This window comes from Peromyscus leucopus, chromosome 14 (genome assembly GCF_004664715.2).
Source record: "Peromyscus leucopus breed LL Stock chromosome 14, UCI_PerLeu_2.1, whole genome shotgun sequence".
NCBI lineage: Eukaryota > Metazoa > Chordata > Mammalia > Rodentia > Cricetidae > Peromyscus > Peromyscus leucopus.
This window is the reverse complement of record NC_051075.1, coordinates 15369824-15389489: the sequence shown is the minus strand read 5'-3', so window position 1 is coordinate 15389489 and position 19666 is coordinate 15369824. Positions and strand designations below refer to the sequence as shown.

The 19666-nt window shown below is 38.7% G+C and overlaps 1 long non-coding RNA gene across 1 annotated transcript; it reads right to left on the bottom strand.

Annotated features, from left to right (window-relative positions):
* Positions 1–2598: 2598 nt before the first annotated feature.
* Positions 2599–12480, bottom strand: LOC119089051. The gene is made up of 3 exons (XR_005092898.1): positions 12226–12480; positions 11770–11848; positions 2599–2881 (listed from the first exon to the last, which is right to left on the bottom strand). It is a non-coding gene; the product is annotated as an uncharacterized LOC119089051 (long non-coding RNA).
* Positions 12481–19666: the final 7186 nt, after the last annotated feature.

Sequence of the window (19666 nt, the reverse complement as noted above, 5' to 3'; positions counted from 1 at the left end):
TGTTATGTTCTGAAATGTTGCTCTCCTCAACAGTCATAGGTCAGTATCTGATCACCAAAACAATAGTGCTATAAGGTGGACCTGCATAAGGTCATGACGGCAGAGCTCAAATAAATGATATTCATGCCCTTTCAAAAGAGCTTATTCACCCCTTTTGTCACAAGATGATGTTACAAGAAGACACTGTCTATGAGGAGCAGGCATTTACCAGATCCTGGATCAGTTGGAATCTTCATGTGGGACATGCAGGCCTTCAGTACTGTGAGCAATAAATTTCTATTACTAAGCTGTAATGGTTCATATTGTCAGCTTGGTGAGATGCAGAATTGAGTGAGAGATAAGCCTCTGATTGGGGGTATCTGTAAGAGTTTATACAGAGGATGAATTAAATTAGGAAGACCCACTCTAAATGTTGGAAGGTGAGGCTGGCAGTCATCACTGTCTGCTGCCTGCAAATGAACACCTGCCTCACGTTCCTGTCATCATGGCTGCCCTGCCATGAAGACTTGGACCCTAAAAACTAGCCAAAACAAACCCCTCCCTTCTGAGTTGCTATTGTCAAGTATTTTACCAAAGTGGTGAGAGAAGCAACTCGTCCACTGGCCTAAGGTCCTTTTTGATGGCCATATCGAAGCAAAACAAAACAAGAAACAAGCCAACAAACAACAAAAACAGGCTGAAAGTCAACCACTCAGAGGGAATGAAAAGATTCAAAGATTGAAGATGTAGCACGACTTCATTTAAGAGATGATTCCTGAGTATTCTTATGTGGCACTGCCATGTATCTGGGCTTCCCACACAACTGTATGCTGTAAAAGTTAGTATATGTACACAATACACAACCCTTTGAGAGTGGAGCAACATCTATAGTTCTCCAAAGCCTAGAAATTCTCGGGACTCTGATGAAACAAGGTAGATGCATATGGAAAACATTTGGGTCCTTTGACTCTTGTTAAAGCTAAAATGCTACAAGCACTACCTACAGTATTAATCTTTTCACAAATTGTTCAAACTTTGTTTTGAATGCTTGCATGACACACAGGTATTGATCTCAGCAGTTTTGCAAAAAAAAAAAAAATACCCTTTGGTTGACAAGAGTAGTCTTTCTCTACCACTTGCACAGGGCATATGTGTTCTGTGGACGCCTTCAAAGGGCTATAAAAGGTTGGCTCTGCCTGTTGGCGGTGGCGTGTGCTACATTTGTCTGGCAATGGACTGTGACTCCCTACCAAGTCCGGAGGTGCATGTAGCACTCCCACCTGTGTGCACACAAAGAAAGATCAAGTTGGCCTTCCCCTGTCTTTGGAACTTCATGCTCACTGATCTCAGTGGCATGTCACTGTCCTCTCTGTGACAGCCACTCATTTCCCAGGCCTGCTGTGTTTCCCGACTGACTTCCTATTGTATGTGTATACAGACTGATTATAAGTTCCCCACTCTTCCCCCGTTTTGTGCAGGGTATTATCTCTGACAGATGAGTGCAATGAAATGAGTCCACTTTTCCCCTCTTTCAGGCAGCAGAGTGAGTTCTCACCCACAAAGGCACACAGAGACAAATCTTCAGCAGTGTCACCACATTGACTTTCATCCTGTTCACCTTGCCTTTCGCTGGTTTTCATCTCTGCAGTTGTAAAACACAGTTCCACATTGTGCCTGTCCTCCAGTCCTCAGCAGAATTAGTTACACAGACAAGAGCAGACTCTTTCATAGACACTCCATCACAGCCTGGCCTGACTTACCTCTCTCTCCACAAACTCTATTTTATAGATAAAAGCTCAGAGTTTCAAAAGATGAGAAACTTTCATAAAAAGTCAAGCTTTCATTTTTGAAAGATAATACAGTACTGGGAAACTATTGAAAAATGTGATTGAATATTTAATAGGAAGGGAAAATGTGTCCCATATATGAGAACATTTCCAAACATTATGTATTTGGCTTTATAAATATTTCTTATTTTATATATGTTATAAATGTATACATGGCTGATTGCTTTTCTTTAATTAATAAATATAGTTGATTTTATAATAAGATATTAAAACTTGTAAAAGCAGAAAGAGTAATGGACAGAACATAAGGGATAATGACACATGGTTCTTATCTCAGAATATTCATCCTCATAAATAAAATTCAATTTGAAAGGAAAAGATGGTGCCAAGCCTGTTATTTTATTTGGTGTACTAGCTGCTTTGGGCTACTACAACAGAATGTCACAAACTGAGTGACAGAAAATTGGGTACATAGATGCCTATTTCTAGTGTCTGAGAAGTGAGGATCAAGGTGCCAGAGAACCAGTGCCAGTGGGTTTACCCTTTCTGGTTCTCAGAAATTCACACTGGTAGAAGGGCTTAATTAAATTTTGGGGGTCTTTTTTCTCTAAGGACTAATCTTGATTATAAAAGCTTTATGTCCTACTCATCTCTCAATTATCCCACTTTCTAAATCATCACCTTAAAGTTAGGATGTCAACATACATATACCTGTGGAGGGGCAAACATTCAGACCATAACATTCTTTGTTGCATGAAAGAAAGATATTTCAGAGCTAAGAATGCATAAAAGAAACAGCCTGCTGAATAACATAGTGATTTCTACCTTTTGGAGCTTTTAAAAGATTTTCTTTTATTCATGTATGTGTTTGGATGTTTGTGTGAATACATGATATACACACATACCCCGAAGGCCAGAAAAGGGAATTGGATCCTCTGGAGTTGGAGGTACAGGTAGTTGTGACCACTAGATGTGGGCAATGGAGATAGAACTGGGGTCCTCTTGAAGAGCAGGAAGTTCTCCTCATGGGTGAGTCATCTCTACATTCCTTATTTTCCATCTTTCTTAAATTTCAGGCCATTTAAAAGCAAATGCTACTCCAAGGAAAGGTGACCCTGAGAAAACATTTACAGAAGGTCTCTGAAAGAATGTACTTAAAAGGAAAACAGAAAATCTCATTGCTATATTTTCTTCTTACAGGATTGCTATCATTTTCTTTGCAAATGTTTAGTAATTCTAAGGGCAATTATTATGTTGATTCTTTGAATCATTTGTTTCTTTGTTCAGTTAACCAGCCAGTAACTATCCCATTGTTCTTGTTCAGTCATAATTCTTTTCTACCATCCTCAAGACCATGAAGCTAATAGAAATGGTGAAGGAAAACTTTAGATTAGGAAGACAGGAGAATGAACCAAGGAGGAAGTGGTGAAAGCTTATACTCTGGAATTTAAATGACTGAAATAAAAGGAAACCACGATGCAGTACAAAGGCCTTGTGAGATTTTTATTTACAGAAAAAAATCAGCCCAAGATTAATATGACATATGAGGAAGAAGTGCTTTGAGAGGAAACTGAAGCGCACGCATAAGGAAAGATAAATATCTAATTAGCAAAGACCAAGAAGTAAAATTTAGGTTTCTGTACAATTCTCTGTAAAGGTATCAGAACCTAAAGCTAGCTCATGCCTCCAGAATACTGGGAATCAGTCAAGATAATATCTTTGAAACTGATTAATGGATACTGTGCCTTTTAAGATTGATTTTGTTAGTCCCTAATAACCATGTTCATAGACTTTAAAATGGAAAGACTATTGGATTATTCTGTGTGTACATATAAGAATTGAGGTACCTATGAGAAAGATGACATATGCCAATGTACTGCGATTATAAGACATTAACATTAGCATAGCTGCTGAGGAAGTTCATATGTAATTGGCCTCCATAAGTTCATAGGGAGTTGCATTATTAGGAGGTGTGGCATTGTTGGAGGAAGTCTATCTTTGTGAGGACAAGCTTTGAGGTCTCTTTTGTTCAAGATACACCAAGTGTCTCAGTTCACTTCCTGTTGTTTTTAGATAAAGATGTAGAATTCTCAGCTCCTTCTCCAGCACCATGTCTACCTGCATACCACTATGTCACACCCTAATGATAACAGACTAAACCTCTGAAACTGTAAGCCACCCTAATAAGTGTTTTCCTTTGTAAGGATTGCCATGGCTGTGATGTCTCTTCACAGAAATAGAAACCCTAAGACAGTTGTCACATCAGAAAATAAAAACATGAGGCTTTTGGTTTAAATTTCAGATTAATAATAATAATAAGAAGAAGAAGAAGAAGAAGAAGAAGAAACATTTTAGTAGGTCCCATGCAATCTATGGGATGTGATTATACTATTTGGTGATTAACTTAAATTCAAACTTAATTGGGCATTTTGTATTTAAAAATAGGAATTTGGTAGAATTTGAGATTAGAGTTATTGCTATGGAAAAGTATAGAAGGAAAGAAAATAGGAAATGAAGACAGAGGAGGCAGAAGAATGAAGGAAAGAAGAAGAAGCGGAATAAAGGTAAGGGGAAGTTGAAATGTTCTAAACAAAAGTATCAACTTACGCTCTTACTTGTCTCAGAAGGTAAAAGGAAAGAAATGAAGTTGAATGGTCAAGTCTTTTAAAATATAGAATATAATTGTCAAAATTACTTAAAAATAGAAATAAAAAGTCAATTTAATGGCTATATTGATAAGAGTGTTTAAAGTATCATATTCTGAATACCATTTTCTGTTTTGTCTGTTTTCTATTATGAAATATTTGAAATATTTAGAAAAGTATAGGAAACAATGTAATAGATATCCAAACATTTCACCCTAGATTCAACACTGTTATGCATTTTCTCTATTCTTTCTGATCAGTTTTTTAAAATTAAAATGTAATAACCTTTTAATTTTATTTTAATTATTGACTTTACTGTGTGTGTGTGTGTATGCGTGTGTGTGTGTGTGTGTGTGTGTGTGTGTGTGTGTATGTGAATATGGGCCCATGCACACCACAGTTTGCATGTGGTCATAGTACTACTTTTGGGAGTTGGTTTTTGCCTTCTATCTTGTTAAGTCAGTGTCTCTCCTGCTATTGATGCACAATTTATTCTGAGCTTCTGTTTGTTTCTCTTGTCTCCACCTCCCAAATGGAGTGCTGGGGTTACCAAAAGAGTTTTACTGTCTCCAACATCTTACACATATAATTCTTGGAATTATACTCAATTGTCAGGCTTGTAAATCTAGTACTTTTACCTGCTGAGCCATCTTCCTGATCCAACTTCTAAAAATTTTTTCCAAGTTCAAAATTAAAACTGGGGCCTAACTGGTTAGTTACTCCATAACAGCCACATCACTACTGCACCAGTACACATGTTGCTTGGCAAGTTGGTGTTGCTGCATGGAGGGTCCAGCATTTTGTAACATCACTCACTGATGTCTTTTCTTCCCCAGAGGCGTGTATAGTACCTTCTGGCATTATTAAACACAGCCAGGCAAAATCTCAACATAGATAGGGAATATGATTACCAGCCTCCAGAGCACACTGATAAGCATAGGTAGTGGATAGTTGCTGGAAAAGAGAGATTCATTCTTTATAGAAGATACAACCATTACTGTTTTATGCCATGCTCTGGTTGATGGCTCCATATATATACATATGGGCAGCACTCCCTGGATTTAGGCATGCTATAAAAGAAAAAGAAAAAAAACCAAAAGCATAAAGTATAGAGAGGGATATGTTGGAGATGATATGGGGGAGTTGGAGGAAAAAATAAGTAGTGTGTGTCATCATATTTCATTGCATATATGTATTAAATTCTCAAAAAAATTTGTAAACAAAAGAAAACTAAAGATTATCCATAAGAAAAGAGATGATTGAAGTGAGTTATGTCTTAGTGAAGACTAACTTAAATCTTCATTCAATATGGTCAAAATGCATGGCATACTTGAACAAAATGTCATTTGAAGCTATAGCTTTGTGCAATGAATGTATACTAATAAGATGTTTTTAACAGCTATGAACTATGTTAATAACTCTTCCTGGAAAACTCAAAGTCCAATAAAAATGATTTTGAAATGAAGAAACTCTCCAAAACAACAAAAACTATACTTGAGCCTGTCATGCCTTCCACAGTCTCCTACCCATCACCTCATCTTTATATGATGTCAGTAGTCTTCAGCAGTGTGTACTCTTCCTGAAGCCTCCATAGAATATTAGCATTCTACATACATGTTATTTTCTTAGTTTGAGTTTTTATTGCCATGAAGAGACACCATTACCACAGCAACTCTTACTTTTTTCTTTTTAATAAGAAATATTTTCCATTCATTTTACACACCAAGGATCCCCCTCTTCCCTCCTCCCACCCCTAAGCCTCCCCCTCCCAACCTACCCCTTCACTCCTCCCTACAAAAAGGCAAGGCCTCCCATGGGGAGGCACATGCAGTAGAGGCAAGTTCAAGCCCCTCCCCCTGCCTCAAGACTGCACAAGGTGTCCCACCCTAGGTAGTGGACTCCAAAAAACCTGCTCATGCACCAGGGATGGATTCTGATCCTACCACCAGGTACTCACCCCTCCCAAGCAGATCAAGTACACAATTGTCTAGCCAGCCATACAGAGGGCCTAGCCCAGTCCCATGCAGGCTCCACAGCCATTGATCTAAATTTCATGAGTTCTCACTAGTTTGGTTTGGTTGTTTCTGTAGGTTTCCCTATCATGATCTTGATGCACTTGCTTGTAGAATCCTCTCTCTCTGACTGAGCCCCTGGAGTTCTGCCTAATGTTTGGCTGTGGATCTCCATGGCAACTCTTATAAAGGAAAATATTTAATTGAGGGAGTTCACTTATAGTTTCAGATGTTCAGTCCATGATCATCATGATGGGAATCATGGAAGCATGCAGGCAAATGTGGTGCTGGAGGTGAGAGTGCTACATCGTGTAATCAATAGGGAGTTGACTGAAAGTCACATTAAGGGAAGCTGAGAAAAAGAGACCTTAAAGCCCACACTAACAGTGACAGATTTCCTCAAAAAAAAAAAAAGGCCACATTTCTTAGCCACTCCCTTTGGGGGGCATTTTCTTCAAAACTGCCACAGTTATGTATAAAGAGACCTATGCATATAATAATAATAATAATAATATAATTTATTTTGACAGGTATATTTAAAAGATTTCATAAAAGTTTCCCTTCTAACAACTGCATTATTAAGTATGTTATTAGGCACTAAACATTTTAATGTTATGAATATTGGCACATCTAAATTTGTGATTTACTTGCTTTGTTATTTATATTTGCAATGTAGGGGATTGAACTCAGACTTTATATATGCCAGGCAAACAATTTCCTGAGCAACAGTCCCAGCCCTGGCTAGTCATTTACTTTAACTCTACAAAGCAAATATGTCATAAATTTAGTGTTCAACCAATAATATCAGATGTTTTTCAGCTGTTTATATCACATGTTATTCTCAGAATGCTGTTTAATTTTCATCATCTGATGAGTAGGTGAGGCTAAATATATTTCTGTGTATACATTTTGCTTTTTGATATTCTTCCCACTGTTTTATTTTGCTGTATTGGTTGTTATCTATTCATGCTAATATTGTACTCTGTTGCTATGTTAAATAAATGTATGAAGTTCTTTGGTTTGGATTGTGCTTTGCAATAGTTTCAGAGACCAGGCCAGGATGGAGTCATCCACGCTGGAGTTTCATATCACTAAGTGAAAACTGACTGGTTAATCTAACCTTCCAAGAAATCAGAAGGAGAGACAACATCTAACCCCTCTCTGCCTTGATCCTTACAGGAAAAGCAATACCACACTCTATATACCTCTATCCAGACAAGCAGGCTCTGCTGGGCTCATTGGAAAGCCTTTTGTTTTTGAGAATGAAGTTCTGTGGATAAGAGTCACAAATAAATGCCAGCTAAAGTTTTCTGAACTAATTTCTTGTGACTTTGTTTCCTGACACTGCCTTAGCTCACGGAGAATAGAAATAGTCAGATGGGGCAGAGCTGGAAGCCCTACCATGCATGTAGCCTGGGCAGATTCTTCCCAGCTTTAGCCCAGAAACTTAAACTGCACAGCAGATTCCACCTGTAGGAAGGAGTGGGACCAAATGAGCCATCTTAGAAATAAGACCAAAATGCTTTCACCCTAAAACTAAGGCTTAAGATTTCTCCTTTTAGGTACAGGCCATGAGTTACTGGAATAGGCCACAAGTTACTAAAACCAGTCAGTCCAGATTCTAGAAACCAGGAAGTGTAAAAGTACAGAGTCACAAGGTAGCCACTGCCGGACTATGGAATGTCCTCTCCCTGGTTCCCTAGGTAACTGTTTGACCAAAGAATGTTCCAACCCTGGTTTCCAGGGTAACTGACGACAAAAATGCCCCCACCTGAGGGCAGCCAATGAGAAATAGTTCTACCCCCTTAGAAGTAAGACTAAGCCATGATTTCTAGAAAGCCCCTAGAAGTGAGGCTAGTACAATCAGAATTGTACCCATACTAGCACCCCTAAATGATGTAACCTTGTGTTTTTTGCCTTTAAAAACTGAGCTTGCAGAAAGGTGGGCACTTCCTCCAGCCTCCACTGTGTTGGATCTGTTGGATGAAGTCCCTGCCTAGGCTTGTATATCCTGAATTAAACCTTGCTTTTGCATTCCGGCATGCCCATCTTTGGTGGTCTTTCTGGGGGTTGCAATCTGGGCACAACATTTGGTGGCTTGCTGGGATTCCCAGAGACCCCTGTTGGAACCCCTAAGAACTCCGGAGGTCCATCTGCACTGATCGGTAAGAGCGCTCTCTATCTTGTTTGTGTCTCTGTCTTGTTACTTTCGTTTTGTACTGGTCGAATGATTTGCACTTTTGCAGGCTTTCACTGGGACAGATGTGTCCGGACAGTGATCCTGGGAGGGAAAGAGGGATGCCTCCTTCCCCAATTTGGGCAAGGGACCCTCTGGTCCCAAGCCATTTGAGGCCACCTCAGAGGTGACCATTTGGTTTCAGCAGCCTCCTCCAGGAAGTGATCAGGAGCCTCTCCTGAGCATTAAGCGACCCATTAGGAGTGTTTTGGGGTACCTCGCCCCACCTCAGGAGGGAGTGCCAACTTGTACGTTGTCTTGGGAAATTGTTGGTGTCTTTTTGTATCTTATTGTGTTTGTGGCTTTGTTGTTTTCTCTCTTCGTTGGTTTTCATCATCGACTTTCTCACCCCTAGACTTAACCCTTGCTCACTGGCGCAGCAGCTGCACGGTTGCTACATTGGGGACCCAGGGTGCTGCTGAGAGGGCTAGGTGGCCTGTGAGCATCACAGGGCCTAGATGCAGCGGGTTGGGGGGGGGGGGCAGCTTGCTCAGAGACCTGTGGAGTAGAGGCTTGGCTGCATGGGAACTAGGCATGGCTGTGTGCTAGGGCGGGCTGTGAGCACTGTGGGGCCCAGATATGGCCGGCAGGTTCTGCTGGGCTCCCATGTGGACATGGGGCAGAGCTGGCAGGAGCCAGCAGGAGCCTCAAGGAGCTCAGAGTGTGGGGGCTGGTGGAGAACTAACTGCCCCTCCAGGGTCACAGCTGAGGCGTGACCTACAAGTCTGTGGGCCCAGCCAGGACATGGAGTCACTTTCAGTCTGCTGTTCTCAAGTACTTGAAAATCTGAGGTTAACAGCAATCTTTTGTCCCCACGGTGCATGCCTTCCCTGTCCTATTCCTCTTCCATGCTGTTGGGTGGGGCTCCCAAGACCTGCCCTCAGGCTAAAACCTGATCAGGGTCTGGCTTCAAGAATGGAATGTCACCAACAGTTTCTTGTCTGTGGTACAGTGCTGATGCAATTTTAGAGTTATTCTTGTTATGATATATGCATGTATTTCTGTTCTTGTTTAAAATATTGTAACTTTACAATACATACTAGATTACTGAGGGAAATCACAAGAAAGACTTTGGTAAGAGTTTCTGTTTTAAAAGAAAAGAAAAAGCAGAACTTTTCTGGAGTAAATGTTTGAGGGATCAAAGGAACAAGACTGAGGGTACATGAAAGGTTGTAGAAAGTCAGAGGGGATGTGATGTAAACTGTTTGTTATGGCTTCTTATACCTGCAAATACTGAATTTAAAAGTTAATTCTGGTTGGTTTTCATTTTAAAAATGGCTAATGATTCTGCAAACTGCTTGTGTGTATATGTGTACAGGTATGTGACTTAAAAATGTAAGCAAGCTTTAACTGTATGTATGTATGTGTGTAGCTTGGATCCAACTATGTGTATGTGTGCAAGTAATTATTGTTTAGAAAAACGTGCTTTAAACAGCAACCACGTGGCTTCCTCCATCTTGGCTGGTGACCTCATGGACAGCCATGTGGCTGACAGCCATCTTTTACTAAGGTTATAAAAGTCTACTCAGGTTAATACCTAAGTGCTTATGTCTTTACCAAGTGTTCAACAGCAAGTTTCTAGAGAATTTAAATAGATGGCAACATATATTTAATAAATAAGGTATTTGATAAATATTAAAGCGGCACATCAATGCTTTTATACACAGGAATATACCTTGCTCTGGCAGCTAAACTTTGTAACATAAAGTAATCATAGGAAACAGCTGAGGTTTGCAAATGTATGACAGGACTAGAGTTCCAAAAAGAGTCTAGTTGCAGTGGTGGACCTTAGCAGTTTTGAAAAATGCTAATGCCTGGTGATGATCACTGGAAGCACCAGCCATAACAAAATGGAGCAGGCAGGCTATGTATGTGCTGCCAAAGGTAGGGTCAAAGAAATCATCCAAGCCTCTAAGTAAAAGAACCAAAAAGATTATAAATGAATCCCAGACATTGAACTTTGGGATTGTTTACACTTTGGAGCTTGATTTTACTTTATACAGATTGTGGTGATGCCATGTTTTCTCCCCCTAGAATTAAAGAAGATACTTTATTGTTGATATTACAGAAGACATCTGAGAGATCTTAATCTTTTAAGAATAGTTTCTATAGTTAAAACCAATGACTTAAAAAATGTTTCTCCTTACCCAAGGTACATTCAAGCTTAAGAATGTTGTCTAGTCTCCTTGTGTTTGCTAAGTTTGTTCTTAAAAGCATTGTTTTTAGGCTACTTATTGTAGACTGTTAGAGAACATAAATAGGGTAAGTAAGTACTGATGTAATAATACATGTAGCAGGGATCTTAAAAGTTCTTATTAATAAAATCAAACCTGAGGCCAGTTATTGGGGTCCATGCTGGTTGATCAGAGAGACAGAACAAGCCACAGCTATCTCACCTTGCCGGATCCTCAGCTGGTCTTGTCTCCTCAGACTGGATGCTTCTGTGTCCTCATCCCAATGGCTCTCAGCTGAACTGCTGCTGGAAAGCCTGAAGCTTAACCAGCCACATGCTTAACCAGCCAAAAGCTTCTAGTTTCTGGTCCTCACGCCTTATATATCTTTCTGTTTTCTACCACCACTCCCTGGGATTAAAGGCTGGCTTTCTGGGATTAAAGGCGTGTGTCACCATGCTTGGCTATTTCCAATGTGGCCTTGAACTCAGAGATCCAGAGGAATTTCTATCTCTGGAATGCTAGGATTAAAGGTGTGAGTGCCACCATTTTCTAGCCTTTGTATCTAGTGGCTGTCTGTTCTCTGACCCCAGATAAATTTATTAGAGTACACAATATTTTGGGCAACACAATACCACCACAAATACAGGTATAAGTTTACTCATTTACTCAGTCCCTTGAATATGTTTTCAGGATTGAGCTTGAAACAAGTAACTAGAAACAAAGTTTTTCTGTTCAAATATACCTGGACAGCCCTCATATTTCAGAGATCTGCAGAATATGACATTTAATCTAAAAGCTTATTATATCAGCCAGGCTTCCAGATCCTAGCAGTGACCCAAGGTCTCCAAAGAAGATTACGTATGAGGCACCACAACATCTCTGCCTGGATTATGGCAACACTGACCACAGGGCAAGATGCCCCAATGCCTGGCTTACCTGAGAGCTGAAGGAGGAGGTGGCGCATTTGCAGGAGCTGCTGATGGCTCAAGGACTCTCAGCCTCTGCTCTAGGAGATCTAAAGGTAAAAGAGGGCAGTCCTGGAGGTGCTCTGTCAGCTGCATCATCTCCTCCCACCCCAGCTTCACCCTAGTCTCCTCCTCCACACAATGGGGAGATGGAGCCCTTCTTCTCCCCCAGTGCTAAGCCCCAGACTGGGCCTGAGGAGGCTGTGGAGAGGCTATAGGAGATGGATAAAATTATTGCCAAGCTGAATGAGACTTGGGAGGAGAAGCTATGTAAGACAGAAGCCCTGAGAATGAAGAGAGAAGCATTGCTGGCTGAGATGGGCATGGCTGTTCAAGAGGATAGTGGTACTGTGGGTGTCTTCTCTCAAAGAGAGAGAGAGAGAGAGAGAGAGAGAGAGAGAGAGAGAGAGAGAGAGAGAGACCCCACCTGGTAAATCTGAATGAGGACCCCTTGATGTCTGAGTGTCTTCTCTACCATATCAAAGATGGTGTCACCAGGGTTGGCCAGGTGGATGTGGACATCAATTTGACTGGACAGTTCATCTGGGAGCAACACTTGTCTCTTCCAAAGCATCCCTAGCCTGATGGAGAAGTGATGGTCACATTGGAGCCTTGTGAGGGAGCTGAGACCTATGTCAATGGGAAGCTTGTGATGGAGCTGCTGGTGCTGAAGTCAGGAAACAGGATCATAATGGGCCTGATGGTGGAAGAAGATTGATGCTGTTCTGACTGGTGCCTCCAACGTTATGGAGACCTGGGTAGGGATTGGTCCCTGTAATTTATACCCGTACTAGCACCCCTAAATGATGTAACTTTGTGGGTTTTGCCTTAAAAACTGAGCTTGCAGAGAGGTAGGTACTTCCTCCAGCCTCCGCTGTGTTAGATCTGTTGGACGAAGTCCCTGCCTAGTCTTATATATCCTGAATTAAACCTTGCTTTTGCATTCTGGCATGCTCGTCTTCAGCGGTCTTTCTGCGGGTCACAATCTGGGCACAACAATCACAGCAGAAGGCCTTTGTTTCAGAGTACACTGTGTGCTGGCTGTAGACGAAATTCTAAATGATCTTATTAAATAAGAAACACGGAGTCAAATACAGAGTTAAAAGCCCAAGAGATCAGAGCACTAGCAAATAGCCTTTAACTTACCACTCACTGCAGTCTTTCCCCTGAGAGAGAGATCTTTTATTCCTCTGCGACTGTCTTTTTAATTGCCTTTCTGTTCTGCCTTTTTATTGGCTCTAGACCCAACCACATGATTTCCTCATCACTGCCTGTCTATACAGACCTCTGGGTCTCTATTGTTGGCACTAGGATTAAAGGTGTGAGTCACCATGCTTGGCTGTGTCCTTGGACACAGACTCTGCCTGCCATGTGATCAGATTAAGGTCATGGGCTACCACCGTCTGACTGCTGTCCCTGGCTTGCTAATGACCTCTGATCTCCATGCAAACTTTATTAAATAAAATCACATTTCAGCACAATTAAAATATCACCGCAACTAGCACTTCCAGATACCACAAAGGGCAATCATACAGGTTAACTTGGAGAAATCATTAGTTAGCTTCAGCAAATCGCACAGCCGGTAAGAGGAATTTCTGAAAAGCCAAGAGGCTCATCGTCAAGGTTTCCACAATCATTAGAGTTAGCAGAGTCATCACATGGTTTTCTTCTCAAAATATATTGATCATTCTCAGATTTTTACTTATCCATATATGTTTCAGGCTCAGTACATCACTTTCCATAAAAACACCATACCCGTTTGACCACTTTTATTCAGTAATGGATTACAATTTTATGTTTATATGTTTCATGCTTATTTTGTTATATTTAGTCTCAGGTCCCTCCAAATGCACACTCTTGAATGATATTTCCATTTATATGCAATTTCTAATTGGTGGTTTCTGATTCTAGAAATGTTACTTTAAAATACTCATAATTTTCCATTTTTTTTCTCAACTTTTATAAGGCTTTGGGTATACTTCACATATATCTTCTAGTCATCTGGAAAACTATTTCTTTTGCAAAACTTTCCAGGATATAGGAGTTTCAGAAAAATGGGAAAGGATGAGCAGGCAACTTTGCTTTCTTATTTTCAAGGTACTGCTTCCCAAAGTTTCTTAAACTTGGTTATCAGGCAAGACTACTATATTGAATGCTGCTTTGCAATGCATGTTTTGTTGTCCTAGCAGTTCTGCTTATTGTGCTACTTCTTTTTAAAAAGAGGATATTGAAATTTTTGTTATCTCTACTTCTTGAGATGTCTCAATGCCTTCTGCTATAATTATTCAGTAAATTACATTATTGCCTTTTCGAATAATAATTTATTATTTTATTCCAGAAATCAAATTTATTCAATCACAGAATTGTCATTTACTTGTTTACTGGCTTATTGTTGAATTTGGTTTGCTAATAACTCAACTCATTCAGTAAGTTTGGAATCATGTTTATAAGCAATTTCAAAAAGAGGAAGAAGAGCTGTATGAGAAGGTATGCATGGAAGAAAGGGAAAAGGAAAATAATGTAATTATAAACCCAAAAATAAAAGAAATTATTTATATAATTATATCGATTGAGACAGTTTCTCTATTGATCCCTGTTTTGGAATTCACTATGTAGACCAGGCTGGCCTTGAGCTCACAGAGATCTTTCTACTCTGAGTTTTGATTTTTGAAACCTTACCGAACACATAGAAAAGAGTGAACTTCTTGCTTTTTTTCTATTTTTAAACATTAAAAGTATAAAGTAAAATGTGTTTGTTTCATGTTGTAAATGTTTCCTCTGTCCTTCAGAAGACCAACTCTTTCCTCTGCCTTTTGTTGTTCTCTGAGAAGCAGAGCAGCAGCTACTAGGAACTTCTTACCTCTATGAATCCTCAGACCAAATGTGTGTGTGTGTAGGGAGCAGATCTTGTCTTATATTCCTTTCTCTACCTTCCAATTGTGCTGGAGTTGAGAGGCATGAGCCTCTCAAGTGTCCTAAGTACTGGGATCAAAAGCATGAGCCTCCCAAATTCTGGGATCAAAGGTGTGTGCCACCACTGCCTGGCCTTTATGATTAACTAGCAGCTAGCTCCACACTTTGCTCTCCAGGCAAGCTTTATTTGTCAAAACACAAACAAAATATCACAAAACAGAGGAGGTCTCAGCCCATTGTGCATGGAGTCATCCCTGGGCTCTTGGTCTTGGATTCTGTAAGAAAGCAGGCTGAGCAAGGCATGAGGAGAAGCCAGTAAGCAGCACTCCTTCATGGCATTTGCATTAGCTCCTGCCTTCAGGTTCCTGCCCATTTAGTTTCTGTCCTGACTTTCTTCAGTGCTGAACAGTGATGTGGAGGTATAAGCTAAATAAACCCTTTTTCACCTAACTTGCATTTATTTATGGTGTTTTATCACAGCAATAGAAATGTTAAAATTTTTATTTCTCCACTATTGTACACAATATTCTCTCTCTTGAACAGTATTTCTCTAGTGTATCTCTTTTCTTGCTCTTTACTATCAATCACGTTTTCTTCATGTATTTTATTTGTCTATTATAAAATTAATTCATCTTAATGATTTTAAAGATTTATATGTATCTGTTTGTGTTAGTGCATGCTGTCTGTGTGGGTACAGAGGCCAGCTAGAGTTACAGATAGTTGTGAACTGCTTGATGTATATGGTGGGAACTGAACTCAGAACCTTGGAAGAGCAACACATATTCTAAACCATTGAGCCACCTCTCCAGTCCCAGAGCCTTAATATTCATATTCTTTTCTTTCTTTCTTTTATCAGATCTGAAGACCAAACTCAGGGTCTTGGCTTACTAATCAAGTATTCTACCACTAAATCCCCAAGACTATTATTTTTATTCAACCTAAAGATGAATCTGATGGTAAAAACATACATTAATATTTATTATGTTTACTGACATACTTGAAACATTTCTACCATTTCATCCTATTTTATGATTTTTATGTTTTCATACTTTTAAGTTTACTTTGATTTTTATGTATTCCTTTTGTCTTCATTAGGTCATTTTATGTCCCATAGTTCCTCTCTTCCTTTAGATACTAGATATTATGCCTCTATATTTTTGGACACTAAAATTACTTAACTTTTAAATTGACAAAAACTGGTATGTTTTATCTTGTAAATGTTTGATAATATAATTCTTCAAAGTATGTAAAATATTTGATTTCGGTGAGTAATGAGACCTTGGACAAAGGATACATAGTCACAGTTTAAAGCAGGAACAAATTTGAAATGCCAGTGATAAAATACATTGACTACGGTAAATAATGAGGTAGATTTTATTCTTGGAAAATTTAGAATGGATAACTGCGTGAGTTAACCCACTCATTTATTAACTGACTTAAGGATTTCACAATGTGTATGTTTCTATTCCTTAAGGACATTCTTGAATGTGCAATTAATTCTTACATTAAAAGTTCCAGATGTGTTGCCCCTACCTCTCCCCTTCACAACTTGTAGGGTTTCTGCTTTGTCCTGGTCTGAAATCATCATTCTGTACCATGCCTGTCGTTGCCCTGTATCCCCACATTTTTCTCGGCTCTTTCCTTCCTAAGTTTGTTACTTCTGGGAATTTTGTAAGTAGTAGTCTTTATTTAAATAGACACAATTTTATCAGTCCATTATCTTGAGCAGTTATAAAGGTAATGGATTCTGCATAAGTTATTTTCCTCAACACTTGAAGATAGTCTTCCAAGATTTTTCTAATTAAATGGGCATCACTTTGTGCTTTTATGACTTTGTGTTGGATGCACTGCTATTTCATCCATAACTAGGGTGTAGTTTGCTTCTGCTGTTTATTCATGCAATTGTTCTCTGAGCATTCTTGATTTTATTTAGTTCTGTAAATTCTATATGAATTCCTATAATTCAAGTGTGGCTTTTCTGTAACTCTTTAATAGTTTTTTTCTGAAAATTAAATGAACGCATGCTTATTTATTTACTCATTTATTCAGAAATGGACTCTTGTTATGTAGCCCAACTGGCCTTGGAATCAGAATCCTCCTGAGTCTGCCTCCTGAGTACTGAGATTACAAGCGCATGTCAATATACCTGGCTCATTTATATATAAGGATATATATATATATATGTATATATAAAAACAAACTTTAATTAACTTAACCTACATACCCCATCCCCACACAGGCATGCCCAAAAGCTTGTCTCATAAATGATTCTAGGTCCTGTCACATTGAGAGTAAACACAACTGGGTGAATATGGGGCATATAATACATATTTAATATATAGCACTATACACATATATTTTAAATATAGCACTAAACATATACTGTACTACATATACTAGATAATGATATATATTTTCTATAATATGAATACACTATATAATTTATACAGTGGTATATACCAAATTTTCCTTCCTCTGTCTAGCTTGTGGTTTTTCTTTGTTCATTTCTTTCTCTTTCTTTTAAGGCCCACTGACCACAAACCTGAAACTTGCTATGTAGCCTAGTGTAGCATTAAATTTTGATCTTCTGTGCCTCTACCTCCATAAGGCTGAGGTTAAAGGCATGTGTAACCACATAGGGCATTATCCATGTGAGGCAAGCACTCTACTAACTGATCTGTAACTCTAGCCCTACCTTAACTTTGGCTAATTTGCTATTTGAAGCCTTTCCCCACACCAGTGTCAGTATATGTCTATGTGTTTGTTTCAGGAAAGAAATGGTCACCTCGACAGTTCTTTTGTGTCCAAAGCTTCTGGTTTGCACGATGCCCCTCTTTTCTGCCATCACAGCTCCTTCTACACTGTGCATGTTCTTGTTTATAGATTGACATGGTTTTATTATTGTCTCATTACTTCTGTGTTCAGGTCTGAATCTGTTTGTTTTATTCACTGGTTCTCTCTTATACTGGACTTTTATTCCATGGTGGGTAGAAGGTCAGAGTTTTAAAGTCACTTTCATCTCCATGTGCATGTGTGTATGTGAAATTCATTTGGTCCAAAATGATGGATGCTTTCCTGTGTGTGTATTACATATTAATAATACATAATATATGTATACATGTATTTTATATATATGTTCTTTTGACAAAGTTGTCAGAAACGTATTATGTAATATATTATATATTCTCCACTTTGATAGCCAATATAAAATAGTCAGGAAATGATTTTTGCTGCTGCTAATAGGGACCCAAGGCAGACAGCAGAGGTTTCTTGGATCAAGTTAGATTCAAAGTGAACAATCTATAGTTGCTCTACATCTTGAAGTCCTCCAAACCTCAGACTCACTTCTTTTTTTTTTTTTTCCACTTTACTAGCATTAATATACTCTCTCTTATTTTGTTATTAGGCATCAAATGATGACATTCTTTCTCAATAAATGAAGCAGGAGAAATGGGGAGGGGACAATGGATTTACATACATTAAGGAGCCTTCCAAACATTTTACTATAAATGATTATCTTGATCTTGTCATGTAATAAGTTATCAGGCAAGTTTGTAAGTATGAGTCATAAGAACTTATCTTGCTATAAGATAGTCAGAAAAATATTTGCTGGACAAGTTCCTAGTCCAAAGATCATGAGAATTGTCTAAATAAAAATTAAGGCTTTTTGTACAACTAGCTAAAGCATGTGTAATGAATTTTGATCTTATATTCATATGTACCTATAACCTACCACTTTATGAGGGATATTTTCTCCATTCATGGTTTAAGGCAAGTTCTATGTTTACATTGGTTATCCAAGGTACTAGGTAGGAATTTTTTAATTAAATTTTTCAGACACAGTTCTTAATTATTCTATATATAACAGATCTAATTACAAATTTGATTTCCTTTGCATTGCATCTATTTTACATTGGTTACACAGAAAAAAACAAGAGTTTGAATATCATATTTAATCATATTTTCTATTTATTTGTAGTGAGAAGCTTATCCATATCAGTAAAAAAACTTGCCAATTGTAAAAGTGAATAATATTTAACCATAACACTGGTTTGTATTTAGTCATTACATACAAAGATCTTGTTCTACAGAAATAATTAAGTAGTAGTGATACCCCAAACAGCAGAAAACACATTTGCTTGAAAAATTGTTTTTCAATGATAAATTCATATAAATTAAAAAAAAATCTCTCTTGTCAAAAGATGTGTGTGGGAATGGGAAGTGAGCATGATAATTGGCAAAAATTTATAAAAAGAGAATAAATATATGTTTGAAATCTTCCAAATAAATAAACAATATAGCACTTTGGGGACTTACCTCTAATTATATACACCTACATAAAATGTAAGAAGTATATATTGTAAAGCATTAAAGGGAAGATTCTAAACATTCCATTAACTTATATAACTTCAGGAAAGTTGTGTGTGTGTGTGTGTGTGTGTGTGTGTGTGATATTCTCCATTTATGAGCTGAAAAATAATCAATGTACTTTTTTTTTCGAGACAGGGTTTCTCTATGTAGCTTTGCGCCTTTCCTGGAACTCACTTGGTAGCCCAGGCTGGCCTTGAACTCACAGAGATTCACCTGGCTCTGCCTCCCAAGTGCAGGGGTTAAAGGCGTGCGCCGCCGCCGCCGCCGCCGCCAACGCCGCCGCCACCGCCACCACCACCAGGCCTAATTTTCTTTTACAATTTATAGATTCCTACCTTACCATCTCTAGTACAGATGTTGAAAGGTAACTATTTTACACTGTAGCCCTCAGCAGAAGGCAGCTGGAAGCATCCATATGCAAATTCCATTATTCTGGAGATAAAAGTACAAAATAAAAATAAAAACAAAAATCCCTAAACAAGACTCAACTTTCTTACTGATGATCGAGGTAGGACATTAAGAACTTCCCCCCTTTTTTGACAATATATGAAATCAGTGGATGTGCCTGGTACATATGAGTCAGT